This window comes from Rhincodon typus, chromosome 13 (genome assembly GCF_021869965.1).
Source record: "Rhincodon typus isolate 14 chromosome 13, sRhiTyp1.1, whole genome shotgun sequence".
Lineage (NCBI taxonomy): Eukaryota > Metazoa > Chordata > Chondrichthyes > Orectolobiformes > Rhincodontidae > Rhincodon > Rhincodon typus.
In genome coordinates this window covers 50,720,258-50,733,578 of record NC_063344.1, presented here as the reverse complement: position 1 = coordinate 50,733,578, position 13,321 = coordinate 50,720,258, and the positions used below count along the sequence as shown (strand labels likewise).

General features: G+C 35.5%; 1 protein-coding gene across 11 annotated transcripts in view; it reads right to left on the bottom strand.

Annotated features, from left to right (window-relative positions):
* The window catches only part of pax3b (paired box 3b), an 88,750-nt gene that overhangs the window by 58,248 nt on the left and 17,181 nt on the right, over positions 1 to 13,321 (bottom strand). The window lies entirely within an intron of this gene.

Genomic DNA, 13,321 nt, shown 5'->3' with positions numbered 1-13,321 from the left:
ACAGCAGGCCAGGCAGCATCAGAGGAGCAGGAAAGCTGACATTTCAGAAAATTTTCTGAAGCAGAGTCCCGACCCGAAACGTCAGCTGTCCTGCTCCTCTGATGCTGCCTGGCCTGCTGTGTTCCTCCAGCTCCACACTGTGTTATCTCTAACTCCAGCATCGGCAGTTCTCACTATCTCTAGGTTCAAATCATGATCAGATAGTAAAATTTTAATTCAATCAGAAGCTTCTTCAGAAGGGTCCTGACACTGTGTTATGATTCAAACCTATATCCCCAGCATGTTAGTTTGAGGTTCTGATTTGCTAATCATGTGACATTACCACTATGCCAAAGCTTCCCCTTGTAACTCAAGTACATGCCTCCTTTGCTGAAGACTTGGCTGTAATTCATGATTCACTACTTAGCAGTGGTAAGTCATGTAGATTAGTATTAATTGAAGGGTTGCTGTCAACAAATCTACCCAAAGAAGATCCTAGCAGAATGAAATGTCAACTGTAGACATTTCTTACAACAAGGATCATTGAACAAAATATGATTTTATTCACAAATTTAACGCAACTTCCTTGCTGTCAAGTTCAGTTCCTTCAAGTCCTCTTGTATCAACACTTCAGAAGATAAAATTAATCATAAATAACAATAAAAATTGATATGTTAACATGCAATATTTAACAATTGGGTTTTCTCCTTATTATAGTATTCACTGCAAACAACCCTATAAACGCTTTAAAATGAAAATAAGTTATAGCAGTTTAAATATTCTCATTTTCAATGCAACCATTGACCATAGCTTGCATGCATCATTTTGTTGTGACTCCTTTGCGACCGAACCCTAAACTAACAGGTACACCACCTAATCTAACATAACACCAACATGCCTAAATAATGAATATCCAAATTATATTAATTCTATAATTAATTCTGCAATTGCTTGTAATTTCTTGAGTTTTTCTGTTTGAGATTAAAAATTAGTAGCTTGTAGAAGTTCTGATAGAACACAAATCTTATGAAATCATTTACAAAGTTACAGCAAAGTTATGGATAAATATAAAATAATCAGCTGCAAACTTTAGAATGAAATAATGTACATCACTGCAATAGGTATTCTCAGTTGTACACAGTACAGAACCCAGACTGATTTGCAGTAATACAACACGCAGACATTAAGATTAGGCAACTTGACATATCCCTGCATATTCATGCCACAGTCTGTAAATTAGAAAAATAAATACATTTCTTCTGAATATAAATCGATTAAATGGTGCACCCAGTTGTAAAGGCAAAATATAATAATCATTTCTACTCAGTTTAAGAAAATAAGTTAAACTCTTTAAATATATATTGGAAAATTCCTATGGTAATAGTCACATTCTTAGGAGTTATCACAGAACATTATTAACAAGAACTTTATAAATATGATGTGTTGGCAGTACATTTTTTTCCAATTTACAAAGACACCATCAAAGGAAAAAGTCCATTTATGTATCCATGTGATTATTCCTTAGCAGTGTTTGGTGCAGCTGTAGCTGCTTTTGTCTGGGAAGAACCCTGCCTAGGACTAATGAAACTGGGAGAAAGTAGGAAAGACAGCAATTAGCAAAGGGATCAAGAACAGGGAAGTAATAACACTGTATGGGATTACAAATTCTTCACTATAGGAACAAATAAAAAAGGGAGGGAAACCATAAGTACCACCACTGGACAAACCGTGAAGTTTAATTAAACAAGGAATTATAGAATTAGAAGCAGTTCTTTCTACTCTGACCTTTACTGTGACTTCAGGAAATATTTGCCTTTGTTAGGACCGTGATATATGAACACTTCAGGCCAATTTTGTAGGGAACTGAACACAGTGCACCATTCTGGTACATGGCATTTCATCGAGATTTCTTTCATTTCATACCAATTGATTATGGAACTGTAGTTGCTAATATGACAACAAGTACGAGCTGAGAAATGCATAAACAATGGGGGTTAGAATTAAGAGTTGCTTCAAATTTTGGATGTTTAGAGTGTTTTTATTTAGTTCCAAAGAAATGTTATCCTGCCCCTATATACTTTACAGCGGATAACCAGGAAACCTTCTTTCTCCACCTCAAACTGTTTCTTCTACACACATTATGGGGATGATGGTATTTGCAGTGAATTAATCTTTAACTACTACTTCAGAATATTTGTCAAAAAAAATGAAAACAACAAAGCACTGAGTTCCACTTGTTGCAACTTTTTCACTGCTAAAGGCAAAGTAAATAAAACAAGAGATAAGGTTATTAAACTGTATTTCAAAGTACATTAACCTATTAATAGGAACAACAGCAGTATTAAACAATAATCCTATGATAAAATTATTTGTTGAAACCTTCAGATGTTGAAGATCATCACTATGCTCCCATTCAAGTCAAAAAATGGTTACAAACAGCATGGATTGATATTACTTTTCTTGTTGCACTTAACCTGATCAATAATGGTGCAAGTGAGCCCTTGGTCACCTGTTATTTAAGTGTTTTGTGATTCACATGCTGAGATTCTCACAGAAAGATAATAGAAACTATGGAACTTCATCCCTGTAGTCTGAAATCATCTGAAGGGAGTTTTGCGTTCACCATAGAAATGTGTTCATTGTATTCATTCAGAATTAACTTTTCTTAAACTCAGAACTAAGTTATGCAATGAACTTATTGATCAGTGAATGTACTTACATTTCAATACAAAGTAGTGGTCTATCTTCCTTTATTTAATTCTGATCTAAAACTCATCCAAGCGCTTCTTTGTCAGTGCCCGCTGGATTTAGTAAATATTATAACTCCTGTTGACGACCATACATGCTTTGAAGAAACTAAGGATTTCTTTTTTAATTTGGGACAGTTTAGTTAATTTAAATCGCTAAAGTAATTTTCTGAATAAATGGTCAAAATAAAAAAAACTCTAAGTTAGAGTGTTCTTGAAATTTGAGAACAGAATCTAATTTGTCCATAACTCATACAGTTTTCGACAATTGGTCAAGATCAGCATAGTGAAAAATGTGAAACTCAATGTTATGGCTCAAGTCAGGCCAGTATTGATCTGCTGAAATAGTTCATTGACATGGCTGGATGAGTCATATCTCAGGTCACTGTTTCACCATTATGCCTTCCACTTATTATTTTTCCAGGAAATTTCAGCCCAAGTTCTTAATGGGAAGTTAGACGTTCAAAGTACAAAATTAATCATGTAAATTGTGATCATGCCATTCCAGGAAGTTCTGAGCTATTACATTTAAAATGCTTCCACCACACCACTTGTGTTTGATATTGCAGAAAAAAATACCATATGGAGAACGCCTTTAGCCCATTTTCGTTTTGAGTCAGAACGTCAGGGTTTGAAACCTATCCCAGTCTGGAGTGCAGCTTCTGAATTCTGTGTTGCTATTCAGTGGGATATGCCTTCCATTAGGTGACTACCCTCCTTTCCACCCATGGTACCCTAGCTACTATCTACTGGTATAAAGATGATCTCTGGTCTTGGAAAGTGCATTCACATTATGGCTTGTGGCTCAACAGACTGATTATTAATCAGCTTGCAAATCCTTCCATTACTGCATACTATTGTCCAAGAGTAGCGGGTGAAGATAAAAAAAAGCTACATCTTCCGAAATTCTACAGCTGCTACAGCTTTCAGCAGATTGTGCCTTTCTTAAAATAACAAAACAATCTTCAAATGAGATACTCAGTGCCTCGTAGTGAAATGTGATCTAATTTTACTTGTGGGCATGATTCTTCCACTTTCAAACTTGCTTTGCAAGACTAACCCAGTCAGGCACAGTGTGAGAACAAAATTTGTATTTTGTGGATTTCATTGGCTGTCTACTATATCTCATCTTATTCATTGTGCTTCATGGGTCTTTTTAATCGTGGTTTTGTTACCTGTGAATGATTGTCAAACGTAGATTTTCTTCAAAAATAGGCTTTTCTCACTAAGAATAAATTTAATCAAACATAATCATTTTTTAAAAAGTAGCATCTTTCCAGCTCCAAATATGCTGCAAATAAAGTGCAGAGTGTCAACAGCCACCTGTTCCCTAAACGAAATGAAACTTCTCCAACGAAAGAATCAGAACTATCATTTTTACTTGTTTGAAAACTAGGCATGCTTTAGTAGCTCTGATACCCCTTCAGTGGATCAGAGTTAATGACAAATGACACTTTCTTCTTTGTGGTTCTCAGGATTTTTTGTTGACATATTTGGCTCCTTTTGTTCGGGCCTAAGAAGTGGCCTATGGCAGAAGCCTATTCTGCCAATTTCTACGCTCCATCTGTGGTATACATCAACAGGCCCTTCCTCACAGTCAGCATTCTGACACCTGCCTGGCACAAAGAGACACTTAAGAGGAACAGAGTAGAGCAGTTCAGGGCTGGAGAAGTAAACTCAGCAGGGGTTAATCCAGCTCTCTGTTTTAGGAGCCTGTAGCACCTGGAGGCACTCGTCATACAATGTTTCTATACATTGGTTAAGCAACATTTTCTATTAAAATTAACAGCAAATTCTGGTTTAGTACGTTGGAAACAACATCAATGAACAATGAAAGTTTTGTTTTAAGAAGCTGAAATAATCTTTATAATTTATAACAGGGCTTTAATTATTATCTAGAATTTAGTCCTCTTATTTTGGCGGCTGGGGGAGAAAGTAGCAGCTTACTAAAATGTATTGGTGTGCTTTCAAGCTTTTTTAAGCAAATTTCTCTTCCGTGAAGATGCATTTAATTCCTGCCATCCCCCAAACCAACCTTCCCCTCCTCCATTTTCCTGCCTCTCAGCTCCACAGCAAGGGGTCATTGATAACAAAATAAGCCCCTGACAACTCTGTACTAACCAAAATGGTACAAATAAACTCTGACATGCAACAACTCCCACAGTGGTTTTGCTGTGGGTGGAGAATACAGATTAAATATGAATATAGTAAACAGCAGGAGACAAGTTCAGAAGGTCTAAAGTCAGTCAGGAGCTCCCCTCAAGCTTTTTCCATTATTACTGCATACAGGTTGATGGCTAACTCAGAACAAACATTGTTTAAAACAATTTTGCTGATTAAATCCAAGTGCACATTACGAAAGAGTACATTCATCTTTAACCTATGTCTCTGAGACCTTTCCCATGCTGTCTGTTACATGCTGACTGCTATTTGCAAGGGTACATGATTAAATGTACCAACATATTTTATTGAGAAGAATTAATTTCCAATTGAATGAATTACTTTACAGGTCCATTACATTTTATTGTGGAGACTAAAAATATTGCACAATCATGCAGGGTGTCTTTTTTAACTGTCTTTTGACGGATGTTCAGTTTATTTAAAAGGGCATACAATTGTGCGCATACAAAAAGATACCTAATAGTATTTTAGGTTTACCTATTCAGCTGATTTTACTATATTTCTATCTATTAACTTAAGTTGCTTGAGATATAAGAACTTTTCAAAGAAAAATTTAAGGAAAACAATCAGCACTTCAAAGTTTGTGAAATGAGAAAGTTCCTAATTACACATAGATAAATAAGGATGTAACATATAAGAAAAGGTTTAAAATCACTTTGACCAAATATACTAACATAAAAACTTGTTAAATAAGTATGCTTAGGATATGCAACAGCATCTTTGTGAATAAAATCTAACCTAATCAATACAATTAGAAACAGTTGCTTGATTTGAGAGGTGTAGCCCTGGCAAAGGAAACATTCAAGATAAAGGCTGCAGTCATTTTCGTTTATATAACTATCAAGCGAAGGGCCTTTACAGACCATATGTGCTCCAAGCAGAGTTCCTATCATAGGCAGGCCACAAAGTCTTTTGGGAGCTGTTAATGAACTGGGTAATTGAGCTGTCGACATGTGTTACCAAAACAAAACAAAAGGGAAAAAAGACAAATGAACAATTTATTTGCAGATCAGACCAGTTTAGCTTCTCAGCAAATGGGACAAAGTGATTGACTGAGTACATATAACAGTACATTGAAGTAAAGCAGATGCACTTATGGCAATGATGGGATGACAGCCTCTGGCCCATCTGTGCCTATCGTTCTGCTGGTGTGACTATGTGATCTACTAAAGAGATTAATTTTACACCTGCCTAAATTGTCTATAAAATAGATAAATTATTAGCAAAACTACTTTATATACATACCATAGTTAAAAACCAACAACTATTTACTGAAGATCTATTGTCTCCACTGTCCAATATGCAAAACACTATTAAAATAGGACTTTATTGGGATCATTGCACTTTATGTCATGCATCCAGCAACTAATAATATGTTTAGTTTAGAGTTAAACTCATTAACATTACTTCAGGTCTAAACAAACATTTGGAGAAGAACAACTGTGTTCGCTGGCCAAGGATAAAGATTGTCACTTCTTAACCCCTCCACCACAGTAAGAAACTCTATACAGTGTCCTCCAATGCAACAAGAATGATACTTTTAAAACATAACCAGGAAAGTACAAATATAAAAGTTCCATCATATTGTTTTGAATATATTGCTTTTTGACAAAGCTGTCCAAATATAAACCATTTGTACAAATGCGCCCATGACTATAATTAAATGATTTCTGTAGCACATTGGAAAAGTGAGTTGAGTTTCATAATTTAAGATAGGGAGGTTAAGTAAATTCATGCCTACAAGTGGACAGAAAGGAATTTATTTTTGGTCCTTTATCTTTACCAAGTTACTACTTTCCATAAAGAACAAATTTACTTTTGAAATATTCGGCCTTTGTCGCCAAAATGTAAAAGATGATGTTTTAAATTAAATAGTACTATAAAGTTTATATAATTAGGATTAATGGTTACCTTCTACAGTCCACAGTTTTATTTCAAATAAAGCACTTAGTAAGAATGATTCCTAATGGATACAATCACAGCATAATCAGAGTCACATGTGGAGTTGGGACACACATTTCACTGGTGTGAAACCAGGAACAAATTTCCAATTGGCATCACCCCAGGAAAGTTTGTTTTTGTCAAGCCAGAAAACAGGACAATTAGAAAAAGCCATGTTGAAAAGCATAAAATGGACTTTTATGGCCACTAGGAGCCATATGAAAGTTGAATTTTAATTACTTAAAACATGCAAAACTGATCACGCTAATGACACCACAGAATTTTGTTTCATTATGACACTGATTCCAACCTTCTCCCCTTGTTCTTTGATTTTGTATTCTGATGTGAATTAATGAAGCGTGAAAACATGTACTTTTTAAATGTAGGGACACTCAATATTTCTCTTGCTGTGGAAACTGCAAATCTACCATGAAAGTTCTGTATGCTGGCCTGGGGTGCTAACATCAAAAACAGCCTCCCCACAGTTTGTATGCTGTAATGGTGGAAGTAATTGTGTTGTTATCCACACTTTTCTCACAAAGAATCTGCTTATTGCCAGTGTTATAGCTGTTGATTGTGATTACAAAATGACTCAGTATATTCCAAGAATTAAATTCTGGCAGACTCTTATTTTTACTGTCAATTAAAACTAATTGATGATCAGCTAATTAAAACTCATACAGGGCAACACTGGTAGACATGTGACCTTATGATAAACTTTGACCTGGCAGTATGTTACCAATATGCCTTCCAAAAATTGCACTAAAGAATTCCTCTCTTCAATTTGGATGAGCAAGTTGCTTTTACTTCACACCAAGAAATAAAATCTAACTTTCTGTTTTAATGCCATTTCTTGCCTTTCAGCAATTTAGTATTGACACCAAAACTTTTAGTGTGTGAGCGTCCAAAGATAAAAGCTGTTGAGTGAAGTTCCTTATAATTTGTCTTTTTATCTTTTTTCTTTGCTTTTGTTTACTTTACTTGAAAGGGAATATAAACAGGGGAAACATTTGATCCTTTTACCCAATTTCTTCACCTCTGACTTCCATGTGATAAACATTTCAGACCCCAAATTCTCACTTTCAGACAGAGGATTTATTTGGAAGTTTTTTTAAAAAAATCCTCTGTGTATCTATCAATACATATATGTTGCATAACCTGCTTCCAACATATTCTCAAAGGTGAACAGTCTGCAGTAACCATGTCACATGACCACAAGAGGGCAATGGTCAAGAATCTTCTTTCACTGACTTAGTGCTTCTTTTCTCATACACTTGAACAGGTCAACAATCACTGACTGTAAACAAAGAACTTGTTCGGACATTTAGGTTCACAGTTTATGTTAAAGCACTCTTACAACCCTACATAGTTCATTTAATATCCATATTTCAATACTGGGGCAAAAAGGACAGATTTTGGGACTCTTTCTACAACAAATTAACACAGTTACACAAATTCCAAGTAAGGACATGATGTTGGCTCAGTGTTATCCTATTACAACACTGAACCTTTTATCAAATAAAGATAAGTGATCAAAAAAGAGACTCTTCTTGTTGGAAATACGTTGGTTTCCTGAAGGCCAAGTACAATAGTGAAATTCATTGGCTATCACAACATGTCCACTTAAAAAATAAATCAGATTGGAGATGTTAATTAAGCACAAAAAATTGTGCTTTACATCATCAACTATCATTAATCACATGACATAACAGTTCTTGACTACCTCCTTGAAATATTTTCACACACGTTGCTTGGTTTTGACTACAATAATACTATCCATCTTTTATAGCTAATATAAATATCTTTAAATGTATTTAATCTGCAAGTGAGATCAGCATACTTTGTTTATATTTTACTCAAAAAAATCAGCTCACAGCACTGATAAATTCTATATTCACTGGTCCAAATAAGTTGACTTTAAATGCTTCAATATTAATCCAGCTAAAACAATTCAATGTCCTGATGCCATTTCTACCAACTTAACTTTTGTTGCATTGAAGCAACTCCAGAATGTTAGTTAATTGTTAAGAGATCCAAGTCCAGTTTTTTTTGCTTTAAAAGATCAAGTACACCAGTTTCAGGTATAAACAGAAAAATGTCATGCTGCTGAATTGTTCATACATGTGTGTACTTGTTTAAGGCTGACGGAAAACTTATTCTGTAATGACTGCAGTGATATCAATATTCCTCGTCATTTATGCAGCATGATCACAAGATTCAATTCATTATCTTAAACACTCAGTGGCTATGACTGAAAAAAGGCCCAAGTTAACAAACCAAAATAGAACTAATTGTGCCTTGGATGTGTGCATATATAATACAGCACAATTAGTACATAAGAGCACACATGCATGGGCCTGTGTGTAGTTCTATGCAAATAGAAGTAATTTTACTTTTTTGTATAGTTGCCAGGGTAACCACAAAGGCTGGTAAGATCCTACAGCAGTTTCTCAGAGTATTTTACTCCCAAGAGATAATGGTGTGAAGGGAGTATGAAGCTCATAAACCTGGTAGTGAGCTTTAATCCTGTTCTTTGCCAGTATTGTTACATTCGTAAGACTTAAATTACCAGCTTCATGGAAAAGAGGATCTGTGCCACTGTCATAATTGTAAACAACTGAAGTTAAAACTCTCAAAATAATATTTATTTTATTATGTAAAAAAGTTCATATACTTTACAAAGTTGAACTCTTCATTTATTGCTTCACTTAAACCTCCCAAAAAAATGAAAAAAAAGTTTATATATTTGTAGGAAGATGTTGCTGGCTCACTAGATATTACCCTTGTAATTAATTAACAAACTCAGCAATCTGGAATGAGCACATTATCATCACAGATGCTGAGTTTACCAAGCTAATTGGATAAAACAGTGGGCTATAGTCTATTGCTTTCCAAGATTAGTGATTGACATGCCTCTGTCTGGCTTGTCTATTAACTGTGGTCATATTGTTGCTATTTGGAGTTTTGCTTGGCTAATACTTCTAACAAATAGAGTGCTTCTTTAGCCCTTTCTCCTTGACCTTCTCTTGTCCATTTTCTTTTAGTCAATTCAAATTGCCTTATGAAGGATTTGGTCACAGTAGAGTGAATCCCAATTCAGTGCATATAGTTAACTGAGTGCAGCCAAATTAGCGCTTAGTCAACTTAGTGCAACACCAATTCAGCAACTTCCAACGCTTAATGTAATGTACACATAATCAATTCAGTGCAATAAGTTACAAGATATAAATTAATCACTTTTCAACCTGGACTGTAAATCTGTAAACAGGAAAAAAACAAAGATAAATCTGTGGATGCAAGTGGCTGCAAGCAACACTGCCAGTACTCAACGCTAATATAACGCAATTAACAAACACAGAATCAGCTGCGCTACATTAACCACAAGCTGAAACAAAACTCCCTGAACTGGATGTACCCCTTATGAAGGGCTACTGAATGAATATAGTCCATTGCAGCCTCAGGTTCATCCTATTCCCTGCCCTGAATACCTCACTTCAAAGACAAGCCGCATTCATTAATTGCCCTTTGAATTAATATCAAAGGGTCACAATGCGAGTGCCAAAAGAGAAAGAAGCTTTAATGAAGCATAGAGCTGCCATTCATTTGCAGATAAGCATGTTTTTATGCTTGGATGGTCACCGTGCTGAAGGCCTCATGAAGGGGGAGGCAGTAAGAGTTGAAGAAGCTTTGCTCTAATGGTAATTTGTACTGTAAACAAACAAGAGAAAACCAACATAAATATACTACAACGAAATAGTGCTATTCACTTCAAGTCACAATAGCACGACAACTTTCTGTCACTATGAGGTGCAGTAGAACAATGGAATTGCTTAAGTTAGCAGTTTTTTTAGTATTGTACTTTGTTTTAATTAATATGTTATCTTAAGAAATGTGATTGTACAGCATCATCTTTATTGTCTTGGCAGTTCAGCGCAAATCAGAAGTGTTACCATTTCTAAATTAATTAAATGTTACTGATTCTACCAATAAAGTGGTGAAGGCTACATTTTAAATTACTATTTCCTTCTTATAACTTCAAATGTACTTGGTTTTATTTCCTTATACTTGCTACCTCCTTTATATTTCCAATTCAATCCATCCTTTTCTCAGTTATTTATTTTCCATAGTATAAAATCTGTATTCATAAAATAATTGAACTCACTTTATAATGTTAATTTCCATGATTCAATTTATTTTTCATTTCTTCTGTCACAAATATATATCATACCAAAACTTTGAACTGTAAGTTCAGTCAAGTACCTGTAGATTTAATGCAGGCTATTTTTATAACATCGCACAACTACATCTTTCATCTTGTGATCTGTTAAGCTAAAGTTGTAAAGTTACTGCATTGTTTGTACTGATCTACTGATTGGTTTATTATGTAGCTTCTTTTAATAAGGACAGTTAGTTAGTACTGCACAAAGTTTTATTTAGTTTTTAATATGTCAATGGCATGTTGTACTGAAAAACAGCAATTGCTGAAATATTGATAGCAAGTTATTCACTCTATTTACACAAAGTCCTTCTCAGTTTCTTTGATAAAAGCAGTTAAATCTTTTTACTCTTTCATGTTTTGTCAGAACTTGATTCCTTTTGTCCTCTGGCTATTTGCCTAGCTGCGGACAATGATGCTGGAAGAATAGAAGCAGATTGTTGGAATGGTCTTCAGTGAAACTAATTATGACATGTTGACTGCACTCACCATGACATATTTCAGAGATCCAAGCTTATTCAATTACCCTTTCCAGATTTCCCTTTGAGAAATATTTTATCCTTTTGAGTGTTTGTATTTCTGAAGTGCATTTATGTTCAATCTGCAAGCACAATCCCCTGATCTGTGAGGGACCGTATTGTTACCGTTATTATACCCATTTCCAAATTAAGTAAACACCAATGGGATATTGAAGACATAATTTTGTTTGAAAGGCTTAGTGGTAAAGAAAAAGATTTTTTTCTCCTTGCATTTTTATAGCAACTGTGATATTTTGTAGTTCCCTTCTTATGATGTGGTGCAAATTAAGGGCCATGATACTAAGGGTTGATTTTTTTTGAAAGCTCACTTCATGTTGGAATAAAACACATTACGTTTCATGTTGCTAATCACAACAGGCATTGACAGTTAGGTGAACACTGGACTTGTAATGCCTGACGATCATGGTGTGGGTTTTGCAGATGCCAACTAACAGCAGCTGCTCAGCGAGAGTACATTAGAATAGGGGCAAATGAAAGAAAGCATAAACATCTTAGTCATAGAAGTTCTGAAAAGATAAGTGCTTACAAACTTGGGAAACTAATTGAGACACTTAATGACTTGCACATAAATCTTAATGTTGCTTGAAAATTCCATGTCATCTTGCAATACTAAATAACTGTTTTATTCACAGTTATATTTATCTGAACAGAATTCCCTCCTCCCTCAAGTTCCATGCACCATCACCACTGTCCAATTTAGACAATGGAGTTGATCTTTTCCCAGGTCTCTGGCAGTACTGTTCTTTTGCTGCCTAGTAAGAAGTATGTAAAATTGGTTCAGGTTAACTAACCCTCTGAAAATCTTCACTGCACAATGAGGCAGTCCTTCACATCCTCTCATTGCCTCTTGCCCTTCCCCCGCACCCAGCATTCAAATGTCATGGAAAGCCTCCAGTAAGGGAATGACAGGCTCCAATATTCATCCAACTACTTAAGAATTGTAGTTTGTTTGTTTATGATATTTCTAAGCTTGTACCAGTATTTAGTAATTGCTGCCGGTTTTCGACAAACAAAAATGCAGACAGTGTCACAGAGAAGAACAGTATTGGAAATATTGTACTTCAGAAATTGGCAATGGGAAAAAAAACTCAGTTTATTAAATACAATACTGCAGCAGACAAGAAAGAATAGATAGCACAGTGGTATTTTACCTGTGATAGAAAGGGTATCCCATCAGAACATGTTTTCATATTACAATTCTTGGGTTTCTTTCATTTAAAACTATTTATTTTAACAAGAACAATTTGTGATTTTTTGAGGGTAAAAATTCTGAGCTACTTTTCCTCATAAATTTAGGGATATGGTGACATGGGAACAGAATCCATACATTCATGGGATGCAGAATGACAAAGGGACACTTTACCACAAAGGGGGTTACTGGTGAGACCTTGGGGGTAGCATAGGGTGGGGCAGGTGGTGCTGGCAGGAGTTTGGGAGCAGGTGCTGATAAAGGAGGAAGGGTTGACCTACGGTCACATGGTCATCGCCCTTTGGATGCACATGGCAAACAACACCACTAACCTCCTTCACGTTCCCTCCAACACCTGCAGGCAACCTTGAGCAGACACAATCAACCTTGTTTTGTCCAACACATTGCAGAAGTAATGCCTGCAGCAGAAATGCAAGACAGAAGAAATCCTGGAAGGTTGATTTAACCATGAACTGTCCTCCAGTGCCTATCCAATGAATTATTGACCACAAATTGGCTAAGGCTGAGA